Below are 17,875 nucleotides of genomic sequence, written 5' to 3' on the forward strand. Positions count from 1 at the left end.
CTCATTCTAAACTGCACCTATGGTCTTCCTAGCAACATCTAATTACTACCTTACTAACCCAAGCTCCACTGAAATCAAAAACTCAAAAGTCCCTTTGAAGCAGGTTTGGCAGTCAGGCAGTACACACTGTTAAAATACTGAAAATTTTTTATACTAGTTGGAAAACATCTGCTGTTTAAATTTTCTGTCTCCCTCGCCTATCCCACCCATACCAACTCTTCTGTAATTCATGGAACTTCCCCAGAATCCAGTTAAAAAAAAAAAAATGGGTTAATGCCTAGCCCTAGAACAAGGCCCTGTAAAACTACTGCCAGTGTCCATCTGGATTAATTACATCATAATGTATTTAAATATCATCCCTCTTTGAAGAATTATGCACAACAGCATCTAGATTATTAGAGAAAAACATTTCAATAAACAAAGATCACTTCGTACTCTAGCTTAAATTTCCAAAATCAAAAGTCATTTGCAAGTCTGGAGTTTTTTCCAAATTTTACATTTAAACAAACAACTATCTACAATTAAATTACTTGTTAGTTTTTATAAAGTGCTATCATTCTGAGGGTAAACTGAATTGATCTTTACCAAGTTTTTGGAGTTCATTAAAAAACTGATAGCACTGTGCATTCACATAGGGTAAATGAGATTTTAGGTTCCCATGGCAACTTGATCACATCAGCAGAAAAAAAAAAATTTAAACAAAGAGGAACGCTGTTCTATATCAATTCTATTTAGCTTATCATTTCAGTTATTCCCAACCTGGATGTCCACCTCTGGGGAGTCACATGTTCTGGTAAATTCCCAGGCTGCTGTTGACAAAAGGATGAGAAACAACATAATGCTAACTGTGTTGAGTTCTGAGAAAAATCAGTCTTGCATTTTTTATCTTAGGGAGGGACACCATTTTTCCCTCCATAGCATAGCTTTTGTTCTGTGTCCCCTGAGAAACTGCATATATGCTGCCAGCTACCTTGTATTAGCTTTATTGGTACACCTAAAACATTCAAGTATTGATGGTGCAAATGTCTCAGAGCTTCAAATGAGTAGACAAAAGAGAGTCTCCCTGTGATGAGTCTGTCATCCAATCCTTGGTTCCCAAACTCAGGACCTATTTGATTAACTAGATCAAAGTCATCTGGGGCCCTTGCTTAAATAGAGTCCCAGACCCCACTCCAAAATAACTGAACTAGAATATCTAAGAGTAGATGTATGAAATCTGAATTTTAAGAAATACTCTAGTTGATGTCTATGCATAACTAGTTTGGAAAATTAATGACCTATTAATTAATAAATCATTCACAAAACCGGCTTCATGGTTTTTAATTAACTAATTGGTTGACTGAATTGATGAGCATTAAAATTCAAATAAAAGGGAAAAACTGGAGTGTTGACAGGAAAAGCTAGCACCTGACTACCATAATGCTTTACTGTTAGAGTGCAACATACTGATATTTTCTACTCTGTTCTACTTCATAGTTTTATAAATATGTTATTCACAAGCTACTTAATTAATTTCATTCCCTATTTAATAGATCCTGACCCACAATTTGAGAAACAATGACTTAAAGAAGTTTTTCAAACATACATGGCCTGACATAGCCTACCTGAAAGATTCTGCTATAGCAGGATTCAGGTGATTCCCTGGCAATGTATATATTTAACTCTCTTAGGTAAATCTGGTATGCCTGAAAGATACACCCTCAATCAGGCTGTGATCAGACCACAGGAGGTCAATCTATTGTAGAAATATCAGTTAAGAGTGTGAAATCAGAACAAAATGAAATGGTTCCATGATCAAGTAGAGATGCCCCTTTCATAAGGACCAGATTTCATAAATCCATAGAATTGGGAAGTCTGTTGCCTGCACAAATGGGAGATAGACAGTGACTTTTATATTTTTGAGCATCTCAGCTCTATACTTCCAATATTCAATCTTCAAACTGGATAAGATATAATCAACTAGGTTTCTAACTTCTAACTTATTCATTCATATCCTTACTCTCTAAAATTATAAATAAGTTATCATGATTGGCTTAGGGTTGTCCCAAATGCTAGACTCAAGTATCAGTACATAATCTCTTAAATTGCTTCCATAGATGATTAATCACATCCATTCATAAGACTAGGGATCATGTCTCTTTTATCTATCACTTAGTTCTCAGTGCTTAGAACTGTGCTTGGCATACACTGGGTATCAATAAGTATCTGAATAAATTCAGTACCTAGAGATTTCACTAGAATAATCCAAAGAAGGTAACCAAATTTCTCTTATCTTTAACTTCTTCAAGGAGGCTACAACATGTTCTTATATATGGACAACATTAAGCATTTAATTTGATTGACTCTAAATAAACTGGCAGATAGAAAAATATACTGACATTAACAAGAGTGCCAGGTACATAACATCTGCAAGTTTTATCTCTCATCTTGTTGATATGTTGGGATAAATATAAACACTGAGACTAGATCATTTTTTTGGCATGTTTAGATGAAAACTTGGAAAAGCATGCATGAAGATTTCCTTTACATCATCTATAATTGCAATTAAATAAATAAACCAAAACAAACAAAAGAAGCAAACAACAATGGGGAAGGAATAAACTAAATGTCCGATGATATAAGACTGGTTAAGTAAATATGGTATGTTCTACTCAATGGAATATTATTTAGTTATTAGAATTAACCAAGGATATAAAATAATAAAACAAAAAGGTATGACATAAAATTAAAAACACACTATTTTCATAACTATGTCAAATAAATCACCTAAGGGTAAAAGATATAAATCAGAGTATAAACAAACCTAAAAATGGTTGTGCTGGCATGATGCAGTAGTGTATTTTTTCTCCTTTCTCTTTTTCTAAAGTTATTTGCATATTGTTAGTAGAAGATATTTATTAATTGTCATGCCAGCCTCCATTTCCCATTCCTACAGAAAGTTCAGCCAGGTGTTAGCCTGAATTGACCTACCACGAGATACTGGAATGGACCTTGATTAGTGTAAGCCTACAGGATATTCCATACTCCTAGCCAGAGTTATTGGTTCAGGAATAAATATATTCACTTAAAATTATACCCTGAAGGTTAGTTTTTATAACCCCATGTCTGGTACCAATTACCTTAGCCTGGTTTCTCTTGAAAACATAACCTAAAGCAAGAATTAAAGTGGTAGCATTCTATCTGTAAGGTATAAACCCTTGACAGGGGAGAGAAAAGGGAAAGTAATCATGAGAAGATCAAAGCAATGTTATGTGATACATTACACTGGCTACCACTTCACAAGGTCTAAGATACAAAACTGGTGACTCAGCAGGCCTGCAGGACTATTCCAAGATGAACTTCCTCTTTGCTGTACCTCAGGAGACATCCCTCTTATTGAGTGCCATACCTGGGCTGCTCTTCATGAAGCAGTAGCCAGTACAGTAATACATTAGGCAACATTGTTCTGCATTTTCCCCCTGTCTCAGTTCCTCTTTCCTCCCCGCTGCCCTCATTGTCCTAAACTTGCATCTATATAAAATAAAATGACATTAATATTTGCCTCAGTTTCTCCTCTCAAGAAGCCTAGGATTAATGGAAACAGACTAAATGTTCCAACCAAAAGACACAGATTGGCTGAATGGATATAAAAACAGGACCTGTACCTATGCTGCCTACAAGAGACTCACTTCAGATCATGAGACACAAACAGACTGAAAGTGAGTGGATGGAAAAATATATTCTATGCAAATGCAAATCAAAAGAAAGCCAGAGTAGCAATACTTATATCAGACAAAATAGACTTTAAAATAAAGACTGTCATAAGAGACAAAGAAGGACACTACATAATGATCAAAGGATCGATCTAAGTAAAAGACATAACAATTGTAAGTATATATGCACCCAACATAGGAGTACCTCAATATATAAGGCAAATGTTAACAGACCTAAAAGGAGATGCTGACGGTAACACAATAATAGTGGGGGACTTTAACATCCCACTTACATCAATGGACAGATGATCCAGACAGAAAATCAATAAGGAAACACAGGCCTTAAATGACACATTGGACCAGATGGAGTTAATTGACATTTATAGAGCATCCCATCCAAAAGCAACAGAATACACATTCTTTTCAAGTGCACATGAAACATTCTCCAAGATCACATGCTAAGCCACAATGCAAGCCTTGTTAAACTTAAGAAAACTGAAATCATATCAAGCATCTTTTCTGACCACAACACTATGAGGCTAGAAATCAACCACAAGAAAAAAAGAACTGCAAAAAACACAAAAAGGTGGAGGCTAAAAAATATGCTGCTAAACAACCAATGGATCACAGAAGAAGTCAAAGGAAATCAAAAAATACCTACAGACAAATCAAAACGAATACACGACAATCCGAAACCTATGGGATGCAGCAAAAGCAGTTCTAAGAAGGAAGTTTATAGCAATACAAGCTTACCTGAGGAAACAAGAAAAATCTCAAACAACCTAACCTTGCACCTAAAGCAACTAGTAAATGAAGAACAAACAAAACCCAGTTAGTGGAAGGAAAGAAATCATAAAGATCAGAGCAGAAATAAATGAAATAGAGACTAAAAACACACTTAAAAAGATCAATGAAACTAAAAGCTGGTTCTTTCAAGGGATAAACAAAATTGATAAACCTTTAGCCAGACTCATCAAAAAAAGGGTGGGAGGGGGGCCCAAATCAATAAAATCAGAAACGAAAAAGGAGAAGTTACAACTGACATAACAGAAATGCAAAGGATCATAAGAGACTACTTTGAGCAACTATACCAATAAAATGGACAACCTACAAGAAATGGACACATTCTTAGAACATTACAGGAATAAGGCTGAACCAGGAATAAATAAAAAATATAAACAGACCAATTACCAGTACTGAAATTGAGTGAGTAATTTTAAAGCACCAATAAACAAAAGTCCAGGACCAGATGGCTTCACAGGTGAATTCTACCCAACATATAAAGAAGAGTTAACACCTACCCTTCTGAAACTAATTCAAAAAATTGCAGAGGAAGGAACACTTCCAAATTCATTCTATGAGGCCACCATCACCCTATACCAAAATCAGACAAAGATATCACAAAAAAAGAAAATTACAGGCCAATACCACTGATGAACATAGATGTAAAAATCCTCAATAAAATACCAGCAAGCTGAATCCAACAATACATTAAAAGGATCATACACCATGATCAAGTGGGATTTATCCCAGGGATGAAAGGATTTTTCAATATCCACAAATCAATCTATCTGATACGCCACATTAACAAATTGAAGGGAAAAAAACCATATGATCATCTGAATAGATGCAGAAAAACCTTTTGATCAAGTTCAACATCCATTTATAATGAAAAATCTTCAGAAAGTGGGCCTAGGAGGACCATACTCAACATAATAAAGGTCATATATGACAAATGCCCAGCTAATATCATACTCAACAGTGAAAAGCTGACAGCATTTCCTCTAAGATCAGGAATAATACAAGGATGTCCACTCCTGCCACTTTTATTCAACATAGTTTTGGAAGTCCTAGCCATGGCAATCAGAGGAGAAAAAAACAAGAAATAAAAGGAATCAAAACTGGAAAAGAAGTAAAATTGCCACTGTTTGTAGATGACATGATACTATACATAGAAAATCCTAAAGATGCTACCAGAAAACTACTAGAGCTCATCAGTGAATTCGGTAAATTGCTGTATACAAAATTAATATACAGAAATCTGTTGTATTTCTATACACTAACAACAAAATATCAGAGAAATCCAGGAAACAATCCCACTTACCATCTCATCATAAAGAATAAAATACCTAGGAATAAAGCTACCTAAGTTGGTGGCAAAAGACCCGTACTCCAAAAACCATAAGGCTCTGATGAAAGAAACTGAAGACACAAACAGATGGAAAGATATACCATGTTCTTGGATAGGAAGAATCAATATTGTTAAAATGACCATACTACCCAAGGCAACCTACAGATTCATGCAATGTCTATCAAATTACCAAAGACATTTTTCACAGAACTAGAACAAAACGTTTTTTAACTTGTATGGAAACACAGAAGACCCCGAATAGCTGAAACAATCTTGAGAAAGAAGAATGGAACTGGAGGAATCAGGCTCCCTGAGTTCAGACTATACTACAAAGCTACAGTCATCAAAAGAGTGTGGTACTGGCACAAAAAAAGACAGATAGATCAATGGAACAGGATAGAAAGCCCAAAATAAACCCACCCACTTATATTCACTTAATCTATAACAAAGGAGGCAAGAATATACAATGGAGAAAAGACAGTGTCTTTAATAAGTGGTGCTGGGAAAACCGGACAGCTACATGTGTAAGAATGAAATTAGAATGTTCTCTAACATCATATACAAAAACAAACTCAAAATGGGTTAAAGACCTGAATGTAAAACCAGATACTATAAAACTCATAAAGGAAAGAAGAATAATGCTATTGCAAATCTTTTTTTCTGTGATATGTTGCATTTATACAATGGGCCATGAGAAAGAATAAAACCTTTCATTGATTATGCATAAGCCATTTGTTTTAGGTTTAGGTTACTTGATTGCTACCAACATTTGCCCATTATCTATCAGGAGAATTGTGAGCTTCCACTGCAACAGAAAGCATCACACAAAATTGCAAACTGACTCATGTTTCAGCGATAAAAAATTGTTTTTGAAAACAACTTAACTAGGATTACAATTGCAATTGCTATTTAAAAAGGAAATTATATCACTTTTAAGTATGTCTTGTGATATTTTCTACTATCATAACATAGTTTTCTAAAATGTTAGAAATAAATATATAAATAATAATTTTTGTAATTCCTTGAAAACACAATAATCCAGTTAAAAGCCTATACCAAAAACATCCCACAACAGGTATTGTATATCTTGCACAGCATTACAAATTATAATTAAGTTCTCTAATTCATTAAAAACTTTTTTCAGTTTTATTGAGCTAATATACTGAACTGTATAAGTTTAAATTGTAAGCATAATGACTTGACATACGTATATTATGAAATGATAACCACAATAAGTTTAGTTAACATTTGTCACCTCATATAATTACCAAAAAATTTTTTTTTCAGTGATGAGAAGTCTTAGGATCTACCCCCTTAGCTAGTTTCCAATATACCATAAGCAGTGTTAATTATAGTCATCATGTTGTACATTACATCCTCAATATCTAATTTATTGAAGACTTTATTTAGTTAAAAGTCTGAGTTGTTGGGCCTGGAACCTTTGATTATTTTGTTCTACTTTGAGGTTTTGTTAGTTCAGAAATGAAAAGCTATCCTTTTCCACTCTGCCAAGGTTTTTCACAAAAAAGGAAAATTCTGTCCCAATTTCTGACTTTCTCTCATTCAATGCTTACAAATTAAGAGGAAAAGTTAATGTTCTAATGATATCAAACTCTTTACGTGGAATAAGTGTAAAATGTACATACTTCCACGTTCAATTATTCTCACATTTAATATAGTAGATTACCTGTTTTAAGCAGAATTACTTCTAATGAAAATGTAATAGGGATGGCCTCCAAGTGACTAGCATTTACCACCGTAATGAATAATTTCCCTTAATTCATATGAGCATTAAAAGGGTGAACTTCCTTCTACTTGTCAAGAACTTGCCTCTGAAGAATTGAAAACTCTGTGAAGATGTAAATGATGCTGATTTCCAGCCTCAGGAGAAAATAGGTTTAATTAACATCATTTTCACCAATAGAAAACCCAAAAGGTTGAGGCTACATGGGAAAATATGGGGAGAGAGGTTCCAGTAGCAGAACATTTCACACAAATAGCCCAATTTCACCTTAGCCGGTCAGGTAATTGAGAGAAAATGAGTCCCGGCCCTAGACCGTCTGGCTGGCCCTACAAACTGAACCCCCTTGGTAATCGCCACTCCACCCCTGAAGTCATTTCGTCCTCCAGCATCTTAGAACGTTTGCCACCCGAACCCCTCACTCGGCAGATATCACTTTCTATTGCCAGTTGCAATCTATGTAGAGGTATCTTTTACTACTTCATCGTAAGTAGAAGTAAAGGGATAAATGGGGAGGCAATTGATAGTTTTCGAGTCGCTAGCATGTTGCAGGATTTTAATACATGGGAAATGGATTTCCTGAGGGCTGTCTAATCCCAGAAAGTTAGAGGCAGTAACACTCAAAGATTCCTAGGCAATAACTCTGCTTTCTCCCTGTAGAAAGATGAGGCCTGTGTGACTCTTGAGTTTAGTCCAAGTACCTAGAAATTGCAGTTTTTGTTAACATGCTCACAAAAGAAAATGCATAAATTGCTGGTGCAATTTCTCCCTTTATGTTTATGGAAATACTAACAGCTAGCATTGATTGAGAACTTTTTGTAGGCAGGCTCTGTTCTAAAGTACTTTACATGATTGCTTTATTTAATTCCCACAACAACCATATAAGTAGGCACTGTTGCTGTTTTCACTTTACAATTGAGGAAAATGGGATTTATTGAGGTTAGATAACTTTTCCAGGGTCTGCTGGTTGGTCAGTGGTGGAAAATTTAAACCTGATCAGCATGGCTCTAAGCCCTTGTGCCAAACCACCCCCGTGGATCCCAAAGTAAGTCCCTGGTGTCACATGTCTATAGTGCAGGGAGAGATTAAGCTTCTCAGATATGAAAAGACTGATTCACATGCACAGTATCACCAGTAGCTGTGGGCCATCTCCTCATCCATCCAACTACTAGGGTCTCTCACCCTCAGTCAGGAACTCAGGACAAAGAGAAGCTACCTGACAAAGACACAGGCTCCTGCTTTGCACACTTCATGTCACAGAAGATTTTGCCACCCTTGCCTAACGAAATTGAAGTGTAATCTATAGTGCGTATGCTTTCTTCTTGCCAACCCTGAGCTCACCAGAAATGCTGCAAATACTGAATATTATGTGGTTGTCAGCCTCTAAGATGGCCCAAATGCTAGCTGCCTCCTCATATTCACACTTTTGTATAATCCTTTTCCTTTGAGAGTGGGCTGGACTTTGACTTGCTTTTAATGAAGAAAATATAGCAGAAGAGATGGGATGGCATTTCTGAGATTAGGTTATAAAAAGACTCTGTCTTCTGTTGTTGGTGCTCTCTCTCTCTCGCTCTGTCTTGGACTGTGTTGCTCCAGGGGAAGCCAGCTGCCATGCCACGAGACAGCACTGAGGACAATGCTACCAACAGCCACCTGAGTGAGTCTGGAAGCCATTCCCCCAGCTGAGCCTTGAGATGACAGCAACCCTGGCCAACACCTTGACTGAAACCTCATGGGAAACTCTGAACAAGGACCACTGGGCTAAGCTGCTTCTGACATCCTGACCCACAGAAACTGTACAATAATAAATGTTATTGTCTTCAGCATTTAAGTTTTGGAATAACTGTGTTACACAGTAATAGATAACTAAAGCATAGCATAAGGAATGTTTATTACGCATCAGAGACGAAGCTAAGCACTTTACGTCTCATTTGCTTTTCACAACAACCTCATGAAATAAGTAGTATTATTATCACCCTTTTGCCTATTAGGATGCTGAAGTACAAAGAAGTAAAATAGCCAGGAGAGTTTCATCTGGCTTATGAATGAAGTACCTGGGGTTTTATCAGAGAATTTCTAAATATAGGGTTTGGCATGTAGTATGTGCCACTGAATCTGTGTTGATTGATTCATTGGTTCAACATGATCATGTCCAAAATACTGCAATGAGAGAAAAACAAAAGACAAGTTCTATTATTTATTTTCAATGGTAACAGACCTGGAGGAGTGAATTACTCCAATGAAGAATTAATTAGTATGCCTCTTTTAATGTAGTGTTCATTTGAGACTTCTAGTTTTCTTCTCTCTAAGATTAATGCCTCTGGATCATGATCCCCTATACCTAAGAAGTGATATAAAGCTGGACAGAGATTCAATAGTCTCTGTCATTCACTACATCTGTCTGTAGCATGGCGCCATGGCATAAGAGTGGGGAGGCTGAAGGTAGCATTACTTCCTTGACTCCTTGACCCCTTGACCTGCTTGTTCTTCCAGTTTCTGCATCCTTTCTCTTTCCACTGTTTGGGATACAGATTCCCCTTAACAAGTTCAGTCCCTTACCAGTTCCCAATCTTGACCTGACCAGTGTGCTTTGAGGAAGTTCTGACCCCACTAACTCGGGGTCATCGTGGTTAGCTGTCAAAGCCCAAATAAACATATGCTAGAGCCTTGTAATTGGCCTCTGCCCAAATCTCAAGGCTCTCTCTCCATCTAGTTACTTTTAATAATGGCTTGAAAAAATTTTTAAACTTTTTATATATTTACACACTACTTATTCAGCTCATGGCCCCAATTTGGCCATGCCAGTCCACATCTAGAAATACGAGACCTGTGTTCTGACTTTTTACTCTAACTTACAGCCAGAGGACCAGCTTGGTGGTAAACGACTTTTTCATGTTGACAGCTCACCAATCTATCTGCTAAGACTCCCAATCACTGCCTCCGCATTACTGTGCTTCTCCTACAATTGTCTTACGCTTTATTTTGACTCCCCATCATATACTACTTACCTGAGCAATTTTAACACAAAATCCCTTAGATACTGTACCATACACAACATCTTGAATATTCTTTCAACCCTGTCTGGAACAAGTGTGTAAGATGGATGATTATTCATATTTATGTTATCATCAGTAAAAAGAATATGAAAAAAATGTGGTTAATTAGGAATTGTGCTAACTCTGTGTGCATATATCACTTATTCTTTCTAACAATAAGGTAGTTTGTATCAAATCTATTTCAGAAATGAACAAACAAATGTTCATTAAGAGTAGCAAGTTGCCCAGTTGCAAAGCCAATGAGTGAAAGAGTCATTCTTTATCCCAGGTTTCTATCGATACTTCTGGCTATTACAGAGTATCTGGTATCATACAACATCTTCTGCCCAAAACAACTGTAAAAGTTGGGTGAAATACAAAACAGCTAAATGAAGGCACTGGAGAGCCACCAAGACATCCAGACACTGAGACGAGTCCAAAAATACGTTGCTACTTTAGAGAACAGAATGTTGATTTTCAGGAGCTAGGGAGGGTGAAAAAATAGAGAGGTATTGGCCAAAGGGTACAAACTTTCAGTTATAAGATGAATAAGTTATAGGTGTTAAGGTACAGCATAGATACTGTATTGTATACTTGAAAATTGCTAAGGACTAAATCTTAAGTGTTCTCACCACAAACACAAAGAAAAGTTTAAAAAATGCAGCTACTTTTACCCTTCAGGACTTATGCCAATATCACAGTAGGGCATAGAAGCCAAGAGTTTCTGGTAGTCTCATTGGACTGGGAAAGCAAAACTGGAATTCAGAATTATCAAGGCAGCCAGGACTTGAGGGGCCAACCTCTGGAAAAAAGAGAACTCCAGGGAAGTAAGCTTGACATATTGGGCACAATTTTCCCCTTGAGGCATCTGCCAATTCATGGCTGGGAATATATCTGGCATGACACACAAAACCATACAAAACACAGGTGCTGAGATGCTAAAGAACTACGTAGATACTTCCCAGTCTCACAGTGATGGGGAAATAAAACTGGAATACAGAACTTGCCAAAACGGAGAAACACTAAAAATAATTCCAGTTTTTCAGTTGATCCACTGAAGGGTCATCCTCAAGGAGAAAGGAAAAGCCTGAAATAGATACATCTTGACTAGATCAAGGTTGATCTACCTAAACTCTAACAACCTGCCCCCCCCACCCCCACCGCCAAATTGAATCCTTTCTGGGAGAAATGTTACTATCTAGATCCTCCTCATATTCTAATACCCACTTCAGGGACTTGGTCAAAATATTAGCTGACATGCCAGGAAAAAACACCACATGAGCAAAATATAAAGGAAAAAGAAAGAAACTCACAGTGATTCAGATTTATTTATGGGTATTGAAATAACTATAGTTTATATGCTAAAGAAAAAAACTGAAGGATGGAAATTTCACTAGAGAATTGGAATATTTTAAAAATCAATGGAAACCCTAGAACTAAGACATAAAATAGCTGAAATTAAGAATTTGATAGATGCATTTAACAACAGACTAGACAGAGATGAAAAGAGAATTAATTAGCTGGAAAATAGGTAAAATTGACGCACAGATAAAAAGGATGAAGTACAGAGAATAGAGGGCAAGAGAAATATGAGACATAATGTAAAGGTCTAACATAAATGAAATTGCACTTGCAAAAAGAGCAGAGAAATAACAGAGAATCAGAAATATTTTAAAACATACTAGAAATTATGAGACTGGCCTTGAAATACTGAAACCAGAAAAAAAAGACAAGAATGTCAGCTATCATCAAATCCATTCAACATTAAATTGGAAGACCTAGCCACTGCAATAAGAAGACAATAATAGCAAAAGAACAGGGAGAGAAAGAGGGAGGAAAATGAAAAGGATAAATAAAATGTGAAGATTTAGAAGGAAATAAAGCTCTCACTATTTGCAGATAAAATGATTGTGTATGAGAAAATCCAAAATATTTTACAAATCAACTATTAAAATTAATACATGCCTTTATCAAGATCTCTGAATAAAAGATAAATTCATAAAAAATTATATTTCTATATACTAGCATCAAACACTTCAACTGTAACATTTAAAAACAACAGTATTTACAAGAGCAATAAAAAAACTCACATATCTAAAAATATCTAATGAGAGATATATAATACAGCTATTGAAAAAATCTATAAACGAACTGAAGCAAACTAAAAAAGACCCAGATAAATGGAGGGATATACCATATTCAAGGACTGTAATGTTCAATACTATAGAGATTTCAATTTTCTCCAAATTGATTTATAGATAGATTGAAATCCAAATCAATATAGTAGCAAGCTCTTTCTTTGCATATGTATGCCAGTATGTATTATAATTGACAAGCTGACTCTAAAAATATATGAAAATACCAAGGGCCAAAAAGAGCAAATCAATTATGAAGAACAACAAAGCTGTGTAATAACACTACTGTACATCAATGCTCATCATAAAGCTACAGAAAATTATTTAATATATATTGTCACAATACATATTTTGCAGAGATAAATAGACCAGTAGAACAAAACAGACCAGAAACAAACCTACTCATATAATGTCACCTAGTTTATAACAAAGATGCCACTATAGTATAAAGGGGAAAATTATCTTTTCATTAAATGGTGCTGAATCAAATCAATACCCAGGTAGGAAAAAAAAAAGGATTTTTGATATCCATATCCATATGGATAAATACAACTCCAGATGAATAATCTAAAACAATAACGTGTCTGGAAGAAAACATAAGGAAATACCTTTATGACCTTATATATGTAAAGCATAAAAAGCACTAATCACAATGGGAAAAAAGAAAATTAGACTCCCTTAAACTTAAGAACATCTGTTCATCAAAAGACTACAGGGGAGAGTAAAATAGCAGACCATGGAGTGGAAAATGATACTTGGAATGCATAAATATTGCAAATAACTCATCTCCAATATACATATAGGGAGCTGGAACATATTAGTAAGATAAAATCAGACAATCCCACTGAAACTGTCTCAGAAAGTTGAATAGACATTTCACAAAAAAATATATTCAAATGGTCAATTAGAATATTAAAATAGTCTCAGCATCATCAGTTATCAGGACAATGCTAATTAAAACCATAATGAGATACCATTTTGCACTAGAATACCTAGTTATAAAAAAAAAGAAAGAAAAACTGATAAGATCAAATATCAACTCAGTTATGAACCAAATGGAACACTCATACACTCTTTAGCAGGAAACAGTTGGGCAGTATCTGCTAAAACTGAAAATATACAAACCCTACGACACAGCAATTTCTCTCCTAGACATATACCCAGAAAAGAATACATATGTGCACCAAGAATGCACATAGCAGCATCATTCATGATAGATGAAACTGGAGACAAATCAAATATCCATCAACAGAAGATAAAAAACTGCAGTGGAATCACACAACCGCATATGGTTCAATAGTGAGAAAATGGACGATTGCTATTTGTAACAAAATGAATCTCAGCAACAGCCAAAGAAACCATACACCAAAGAATACATAAAATAGGATTCCATTTATATACTATTCAACACCAGGCTAAATGATTCTATAGAATTAAAAGTTAGGATCGTAGTTACTTTTGAGGGATGCTGATTGGTGGGCAATAGAAAGAAAGCTTCTGTGCTGCTGCTAACGTTCCATATTTTGACCTGGGCAGTGGATTCACAGATGTAACCGCCTTGTAAAAATTCATCAAGCAGTACCTTTAAAACGTGTATGTTTTATTTTATGTATGTCTTACTCAATAGTGATGTTTCCCAACCACAAATTTTAGTCTCAGCTCTTGCTCTTAGACCTGGCCGTGCTGCCTGTTAAGGTCCCTGACATGAAAAACCAAGAAATTCCTATTAACCTGCCTCTACCATGTGCCTAATATCTGCCTTATAAACCTGCTTGGAGGTTTTCTATAATTAATTGTCTTCCAATCTTTCCATCTGCTCCCACGCAGATTCCTGATCCTGACTCTTTTATATTCTTGTTACAGACACAACCCTGGGTTAAGAAGGGAACTCCAGAGCAAGTGCTGATCTTTAGATGAAATGAGAAAGCACGCGTTTTCTCCCAATCCTCCTGGCGGAATAACAGCCACAGTCTCCAAGGGGAAAGTTCATTTCAAAGTGCTCCGAAACCAATCCAAATATTACTTTAGCTTGAAGAACACACTTACACAGCATTGAGTACATGGTGGGCAATTTACAAACACTTATTGGCTAAGTCAGTGCATTTGTTGTCTTAATAAAATTCTCTGAAAATATATATATTTTTCATCTTATATCTCTAATCCTAGGGAACTTTCCACTTCCCACATTCAGTTTGTTCAGGCTGCAATATTAACTGGGGACTTTACCACAGGGGAAAAGTATAGTAATGATGTCTGCATTCCTGTTAGGAGAAACAGCAATCACTGCATTTTACATTTAGTTGGCTTAGTTTACTTTTAATTTGCCTCTATATTTAAAATCATACCTGTTTCTAATGCAACTGGGAGAAAGGGAGGTGACGGGAAGGAGAAGTTACCAGGAACACAATATTATTCAACTAAATTAGAACTCTGTGGAAAAGTACTGCTGATTAGGGATGGTAGAAAGTCATTAAGGGTGAATGCATTGATTTAATCTAGAGAACCGTGTGACTGGGCACTTATCTACTCTGAGAAAAGGTTACTGATAAAATGATGGATCTCAAATCTAATTCACTAAGTCTGGCACATCATAGAGAGACCCTCAGTCAGTGAAACTGCAGACCCCCTACTGTCTCATTACGTCCTTGGAATCCAAAGGCCCCACTGAAGCAAAGCCTAAAATGGAATTATCCCAGCTTGCTGCCTCTGAGTTTCCCATTTATGTCTCCTTCTTCAGTGTTATAGCCACATACTAATTACCAGCACTCTCTATTTCATTTGATAATAATCCAAACAGAGGCCACTCCTAAAAGAAGCAAGTAGGGGCGAGGAGAAAAGAAGAGGTTGGGAGGATATAGATTGCTGTGTGTGATAACAAATAAGGATTTAATCAAACTGGACTCCACGCCCAGAAAAACAGCAAAGGGAAGCCAACTGTCCACAAAAGCAAATAAATGCATTTCTAAAATGAACGCTCAGGAATGTAGATGAAATTGGTCCTCCCTTTCTATTACTGTAAATTTGCGTAGACATTGCAAAGACCACCCCAAGGCGACTGGTCAACAGTTATTTTGGTCCATGTGCCCCTCATTCTGTCCCTGCAGGCTCCTCAAGCCTGGTCTAAACCTGGGACAGGAATGTTGCCCGCCGCTCCCATACCTAGGCTCTGCCTCGAGTAAGCTGAGTTTAAAGCACTGTGGACACGAGTCTGCATCGTCTTTGACACATCTCTACCACACGTGGCCAGTCTAGGCTGCTAGTACTTCGTTCTTATTTTAATTCCCCCATGGGCTGAAAACCAATCCTGCGTACAACCTGCTTAATTGCCTTTCACCGTGTTCTTGCCAATTACTGTTCCCAGAGTCAGGGTATCTTTCTTGTTTCTATTATATCTGAGCAGGCTTTGTCCCCACAATAGCTCCCTCATGGCCCTGGGCTTAGGGATTAATTCACCACTTGTTAAAAAGGAACTTCTCCGCATTCCTCCTTCCACTACAGATGTGCAACTCAGTTCTCAAATGTTTCCCAGATTTCAGGTCTTTTGTCTCATTTATAGATTTGTCTTCACTGCCAAGTGCTTTCTAATTAATGTTGTTTGGGTAGTTTTTTAGGTTTTCATCTTCACTTTCTTCCCAGGATGTGGTCACATATGTAGTTACCTCCTCTGCTCCACTGAAGCTTATAAACATTGCTTCCCCTGCTCTGTCAAATTCCTGAGATAGTGCAACCCAGCTGGGACCAGAGCCTCAGGGTCTCATTTGCTTGAGAAGACAGCTTGGATATGCGTCCCTTATATCTCCTTGAACCAGCCTCCTTATTTATGAGTCAAATACACTGAGTTCAAAAAACATGCCAACTAAAAAGTCTGATCCCTGCCTCGTGCCGCCTGAATGTTTGTAGCCCCACTCCCCCAGCCCACCAAATTCATATGTTGAAGCCCTAACCTCCAATGTGATGAAGACAGTGTCTCTGGGAGGTAATTTGGGCTAGATTAGGCCCTGAGGATGGGGCTCTCATGATGGGACTATTGACATTATAAAATGAGGAGGAAAGATCTCACTCTCTCTGTGTACATACACACGTGCACCAAGGAAAAGCCATGTGAGGTCACAGAGGAAAGTGGCCATCTGTAAGTCAGGAAGAGAGCCCTCTCCAAAATTCAACCCTCCCTAACCTTGATCTGGAGTTTCTCAGCCTTCAGACCTGTGAGAAAATAAATTTCTGTTAAATTTCTATTGTTTAAGCCATTCAGCCTGTGGTACTTTGTTATGGCAACCAGAGATAATATACCACCTTACCCCTTTGGATATTTAATGGAGTTTCCTGTATTGTCTTGGTCTGCTTTCTTACTCTTAATCTTGGCTGAGGAAATCTGGCAGGCTCTTTCTTGCTGCTCCCGCCAGAGTATGTTGTAAGAATAGGGCTGAATTGCCTATGGACTTCTAGCATGACTCTGAAGAGTCCTAAGGCGTCATGAATGTGCTTTTGCATGGAACCCAGTAATGATGAAGTGTGCTGTGATCTGATTAAGTCAAGGAGAGCAGCCAGAAGGTCAATAAAACACTTGAAAGCTTCCTGTGTGCAAATAGATTGCTCTGCTTTCTCATCTTGGTCTGTGATGAGAGATAGGCAGAGTTATATGTCAATCAAATTCCCTTCAAAATATGGCTAATTCTCTATATTATCTGGTAAATTTTGAATATTTTCTACTGTACTTTTGATCAGCCTACCTCAATTGCACATCTCCCTCTTAGTAAATAAATACATGTTCAGGTATAAAAAACTCACCCTCTAAAATCAAACATCTATTCTAAGGTTATAAATCCCTCAAAATACATATACGTCTTTAACTCACTGTTTGGCAAATGTTTTCCTAGATTAAGATCCTTGAGCTACAGGATTTTATAAACCATGTTTTCTATACCTACTAGTACTAAAAAGAGCACTAAAATAACAGATTAATTAGAAAGATCTTTTTTTTTTAATTTAGTAAACCTAATCAATATTTATCCAAAAGCAAAATCTCCTTATATCTGCCTACTCTGAACAGTTTTATTTTCCTATTATAACACCTGCAATTGATAAGAATCAACCGTGTCCTTAGCATGGATTGGGTACTCCCCATATGTTATTTAACTGAA

Source organism: Balaenoptera musculus, chromosome 14, assembly GCF_009873245.2.
Source record: "Balaenoptera musculus isolate JJ_BM4_2016_0621 chromosome 14, mBalMus1.pri.v3, whole genome shotgun sequence".
Lineage (NCBI taxonomy): Eukaryota > Metazoa > Chordata > Mammalia > Artiodactyla > Balaenopteridae > Balaenoptera > Balaenoptera musculus.